This window comes from Varroa destructor, unplaced genomic scaffold, assembly GCF_002443255.2.
Source record: "Varroa destructor unplaced genomic scaffold, Vdes_3.0 BEIS01000005.1, whole genome shotgun sequence".
In the NCBI taxonomy this organism is placed as follows: Eukaryota; Metazoa; Arthropoda; class Arachnida; order Mesostigmata; family Varroidae; genus Varroa; species Varroa destructor.
In genome coordinates this window covers 5,114,703-5,120,702 of record NW_019211458.1, presented here as the reverse complement: position 1 = coordinate 5,120,702, position 6,000 = coordinate 5,114,703, and the positions used below count along the sequence as shown (strand labels likewise).

At 39.0% G+C, this 6,000-nt stretch overlaps 1 protein-coding gene and 1 long non-coding RNA gene across 4 annotated transcripts in view; one reads left to right on the top strand and one right to left on the bottom strand.

Annotated features, from left to right (window-relative positions):
- Nucleotides 1-2,371, bottom strand: part of LOC111251434 (uncharacterized) — an 8,206-nt gene extending 5,835 nt beyond the window's left edge. For both annotated transcript variants that reach the window (XR_002673773.2, XR_002673775.2), the window contains exons 1-3: nt 2,233-2,371; nt 1,637-2,020; nt 122-336 (exon numbers count right to left, since the gene is read on the bottom strand). This is a non-coding gene — a long non-coding RNA (uncharacterized LOC111251434). The remainder of the gene's footprint in view (nt 1-121; nt 337-1,636; nt 2,021-2,232) is intronic.
- The window catches only part of LOC111251433 (neural cell adhesion molecule 2-like), a 139,466-nt gene that overhangs the window by 19,363 nt on the left and 114,103 nt on the right, over nt 1-6,000 (top strand). The window lies entirely within an intron of this gene.

The following is a 6,000-nucleotide window of genomic DNA, read 5'->3' as shown; positions in this document are numbered from 1 at the left end:
ATATAGTCTTTCCGATATATGTATTCCACTCGCCTCGACTGGATTTTTGCGATTGGAGTAGCATTGATATATATGAACCTGCTTACGTAGTTAAAAACGCAACTGATCTATTCTACTTTACCTCTCTCAATGGCAAGACATTATTCCTTTCTTTTCTGACTGACAGGTTCTCAATTAATATCTAGAACACAATGTTAGTCTTGAAAAACGCTGCTGCTTCGCAGTCCTTATTCAGTGACACCCACATCAATGTGACAGAGGTGTGCTTTTTCCGTAGAATACCGCAAACTGCTGTCGCTCCTTACCGCGAGATGTAGTGGGGCTCGCAACTCTTTCCTGCGACAGTAGGCAAAAAACAGGGCGAAAACCTACGAATAGTGCAAAAATGTGTCATCTAATGGAGTCTGGTGGGTATCGCAAGGTAATATTGTGCTTGCAACACCTGCCGAACACTCTACTTCAAATCGGTGTCGTTAACCTCAGAAAGCACGAAATATTTGATATATACCGTTAGGCATGTACCATAACGAAATCAAGAGCTCTATAGCTCTATATATTTAATATTTTTCTAGGTCTTCTACATGTACTACTCTTCTTCCTATTATTTTTATTATTAATCGCATATCGTATTAGTTATTCTTCAATTTTCGTGTTATTTTGAAACACAAACAGGTTTCAAGGATGTTCAATCACCAGAGTTAATTTACTATTTGCGTAGGAGTTATTACCGAACTGTTTTCGGGCAGACGTAGTGGATTTTTCGTTTTTACAAAAGTTTGATGTGAAAATAATTTAAACTAGAGTTTATTGATTCTTTTAATGTATTTACAATAAATTTGATTCATACTACGAAGAGTTCTCAGCGATTCAGCGATAATATCCACCGTGCTGAATATGGAAGACTTCGTAGGAGACTTTATTTGATAGAAAAATAGCCAGTTTTTTAATATCAGCATCAAAACGGAAACAACAGTCTTCGTCTTTCATTGGAGACGATTGGGACATCTGACGATTTCGTGCAAAAAGCGACCATTAATTTTATCGAAATGCCGAAAATCTGATTTTTATGTCATATTTCTGCTATGAGCGTGTAGAAATCAGTGATTAAAGAGTTACTGCTACTTACAGCAAAAATATATTTTTATGATAAGCAAGTGTTGAACCGATTTTAGTAACCACTCTTTTGGAGTTCCCAGTTAATAATTTCGAGCGACCATCGTAACATAAGTGCTATAATGTCGAGCAAAGGCACAGAGATTCTGAAAAAGACTGATAATAATTTCTGCAAGCACGCCTAATGAAGTAGCGTATTAATATAGTTTGGAAAGTACTTTTATGTATGTCGCCACCTACCCTCACACGCATACATGCCTCCTTGACTAACAATTAAGGATTATTTGTATTGTATTGGACGGTGGTGGTTATTGCTAATAAAAAAAAAGGGATTAAAGTGAAGCGAAAGAAGCAAGCACGCAGGAAATAAGGAAAGAAGGTCAGGAATGGGCGCGAATTTGGATAAATCATTGGCAAGCTTCAATAGGATTCTGCCTCTTCGTCGGCGCCGATTCGTTGCCTCACGCTAACTGCGAATAGTAAAAAAAAATAAGAAAGAACGCAACGTGACAGAAGCACCTACATTTTTTTGACGTTCGTCTTCTCGTTGTTTTCTCATCGTCTGTAGCCCACTCGTCTGAGTGAACTAATGCAACCAACGGTTAGACACCGGCATCGCATTGATACCTGTCGGTTATCTGCTTTGCTGAGTGCTCTGCGTTTTCCTGGCTACTTGTGATGGCCTAAAGCACAGCAAAATGTTGCGACATTCCCATCTCTTTTCCTCCCATACGCTTTCCTGTCGGCTTTGTGCTGCTTGTATCATCACTATCTTTCGCTTTCCGTGTCCTTCCGGCTGCTCCCTTTATCCTTCGCAAGAAACAAAATAGATCCTCCAAAGGGAGTGTTACCCGACAGCGGCTCGCTTGCTTGCTGGCAAGTTACTGGTACTAGTAGGCTGATCCACCTAGGGAAAGCGAGAAACGAGGTAATACGCAGCCCGAGAGTTCATCTTTGCCGGAAATGGGGGTATTAAGTGAAAGTCAACAAGAGGGACGCGGAAAGAGCAACAGAAAGACGCAAAATAACATAAGCGCTCTACTTTACTTCGCCCGTATATGTTGAACGCGCTTGTAAGTTGCAATCTGTACACATAAAAGTGCTTCTTGTCCAACTCACCGGGGAGGCATTTAGAGACCAAGCGAGTTCCTTCAACTCCATCCCTTTCCCCTTCCTATTTCTACATGTTGTAGATCTTTTTGAAAAATCTCTCGAATTTGATGTCGGTTCTTGTCTGTGCAAATCGTTCGGCGCCAGATTTTTAAAAGGGCACCGGTCTGTCTATGCTTGGTCAAGCACAAGAATACTTTCGTAATGGGCGTAGCATTAGGAAGGCGAAGCGCCAAAGGGCACGGAACATCCCAGAAGCGCTGGATCGCTGTCAATGTTTATGTACTACAATTGAAGCTATATAACAGAAAAAAAAGATTCTTTAGAATGTTTTACCAAGCTGTCTATTGAGTGACACCTGGCTGCCCGTCAACTGTAGGCAACGTCAAAAAGACGCACGCTCTGACCTTTGGTACAGTTGAGATAGACACTGTATCAATCGAATGGTCAAGTAGCAAGCTAGTCCTCTTTAACGCCGAGTACTACAGCGTTTAACTAGATTTGATTGAAGAAATTGATTTGATTAACTTTCTTCTTCAAAAAAAGTTGCATCTATTTCTGCTTTTCCATAGCAGTTAACAGTGTATCGCAGTTAACTGTAGCCTTGTTCGACTCTAATACATACTGAGTCAATCTGAGTGTCTGGAACGGCAATGGTACATTTTCCTAGGTCACATAGAGCATTTGAAATACATATGAAGAACAACGTAAGTTTTACATCAAACGATTCAGTTGGCCCTAGCAAATCAAAAGGTCTTTTGTGACTAGAAAATCCAAACAGTCTTTATTTCCCCTTGGCCAGGAAGTAAATGAGTTTCTCTGAGGTATGGGAAACAGAAAAGGTAAAAGTAGATTTATAATGTTGAAAGAAATAGATCAACAATTTGTCGGGTGGCATAGATGTTGCACTGATTACTCGTACAGCCCAATTTTACGTATTTGTCTAGACTACCCAGTCGCACTCCAAATAATAACAGATTCGACAGAGAACTATACGGCAAGCACAAATGGTTATATATATGCCACAGTGAGACGATCGCAATCAATTACAATGACCAGACACTGAAATGAGCCGGCACATATACGGTATTATTTGTGTATCAAAATGTTATCATCTACTTACATTTCAGTTTTGGGATTGGCTTTAGTGATCACACATTAAAGCATTTCCTACCAATATTTGTGCGTGGAAAACAGAATAAAACATATGAGAACGAGAAGCACTATTGCAAAGAATTAGCAAATCATGTTATTCATAAAAAAGTAAAAGACATTATAATCTTCTTTGCTGGCACCTAAGTAACTGTTAGTTAACCTATGTGAAATCTCAGAAACGTTTTCAACTTTGTGTGTATTACTACTATACTAAACTATAAGTTCTCTTGACAACTGATTTGAATTTGAAAAGAAGATAATGTATACCTGCTGTAAGTGGATGCTTTCACTAACGCTAAGTGAAACCGGTGCATTTTCGAATAGCTATAGAAAAATTAATTCTATTAGTTTTCATACTCATTACCATTAGCTATTGGGGCCGAAATAAGCAGAAGGTGTCATTCGTTGTTGTAGTCAAATATTTTGCAAAAAAAAAGTAGTTTTTTCTTATATTAAAGAGCGTTCTTTTATATTTAAATTTTCTAATAAATAGTCTGTAAAGGTCAAAATAAACGACCTAGTATTGGTTTAGCCTTCACAAAGACGAAATTGTAAACGTCATTTTTGTCATTATCGAGGACATCTTCTTTGGTAGCGCAGTTTTAAGCGCAGAGCTATAAGCTCTTAAATTCTTTGTCAATTGACAACTGACTTCGCAGTACCAATAGTGTTATTTTGATGCTTTTGATTGTATTAATGGCACTTGGTCTCTCTTTTTCATCATCTTTCTACCGCCTAGCCTACTATTTCTCCGTAAGCTCGTGAGGAAGTCACTAGTGGATCACTTATATTCTTTACTTGTCATGCAGTAAACTTCTTAGCAAACAACGGTCAAGTGCGCATAACATTCACACTAATTAGTCTAAAATGTAGCACAATCTAGAGGATACAAACAAATCTTGCGTTGAGTTCGCCCCGTTCTCACATTACGGAATAAACTCAGCCTTGCACTGAGAGGAACTGAGTGAGATATTGATTAGCCTTAAAGCCTAAAAAGTTCGGAACATAGTTTTATTAGCTTTGTTTTGTGATAAAAAGTCACAATCAATATAGACATGTTAGATGTAAATCTTGTTAGTCTGCAGCAGAATTATCAAATCCAGTGGAAGAGGCCCCGTTCATCTAAATTCCCATCTAATGATAGTAAAAACTTACAAGCCAGGATACATTATTAGATATAAAGGCGCAACAAGCTCGGTTTTTTTGTAACTAAGCGGGTAAAACCGAAAGGAGTGGTGAGGGTTTAGAAGCAGCAAACAAAAATCGCGACCATAGAATTGAGAAGTCGGCGCCTTTCCGGCATCTGTGTGTCGGAGACGATTTGATATTGAAAAACTCAAACATGTAAGGTGATTGGATAGCGGCTGGATGGTATAATAGAAGTGCCTTCATATTCATACTGGGTCCTGTTTCTTCAGGGTCGTCATAGAGAACAGTTGCTTTCGTCCTGTTCAATGGGAAAAACCAGCCACCGTCACGATGGAAACGTAAGGATGAGATCGTTACTATGTACATGGCTCCGCACTTTAACAAATGCTTTGGCAAAAAAATGTACATACATGCCCTTATATACAGGCACGAGTGTGTAACACAGAGAGGGCCGGCCGACATGTCTCCCGCCTGGACGACTTTCTCATTTGATGCTTATGTTGGCATTGGCTGCGCGCGTTGTTGTTATTATTGTGCACATTATCATTATCAGAAAAAAGATAGCAGTATCTCAAAAAATCCACCTGCTCGTTCTTTCGCTTGGCCCCTCTCGTGTTTCTCTGGTCGAGCTAAGCAAAATCTGCAAAATGTACCTCTCTTTCTAAAAGGCAAGGTCGCTCATGCGTACCGTCGCCGATTTTTCTTCTGTCTTCATATACCCAGTCACATATACTCCGGTATTCCAAAAAGATATTATTCTCCGTCTCTTCTTTCCTACGCCGCTTTTTGGTGTATATGGAAGTGTTATGTGAGCGTGTGCGTTCTTTGCAGTCCTTCCGATATCGACAACTAAATCTAGAATGCCATATTCGTTTTCTCGCCTTAGTCAATGGCACATGTTTACGCATCTGTACTTTGCCTCCCTGTATCTCTGTACTTTTTTGTGTTCTGCGCGTCGCGCCTCGTCTCGCTTCTCTGAAATTCTCTGATCACTTGTAGCTGTTGTATCTTGCTTTCGCTGAATACAACAGAAACGCAAGATGCATGATTTGCAAAAGAGTCAAAATGCCTTTGCGCCTCTGAGTATATGAAGAGTTTGAAGGTTAGTAAGAGAAGTCACATGTGTATATGCTTTGGTACTTTGCCGTGGATATGCAACATGACTATATTCAAGCGAATGACAAACCGAGAATGTACCTTAACACCTGAAGGTACCTAATCATTGTTTCTATTCTTATTACATGTGACGTTTATACAACCAACATCAATCCAATAACGGTACGTTTTCACATCTGATTACGACAAGCTTTAAACTTTAAAGTTAAGATTATAAAAGAAAAACCTACTACTATATTTATTTACTGATTATATATAAAATTTAATATAGTGGCATCAACTGCTATTTTCTTCACCATGGAATATAAAAGTGTGTACAGGTTGCCTCAAAAAATAATTTTTTTTGCGATAACTGAG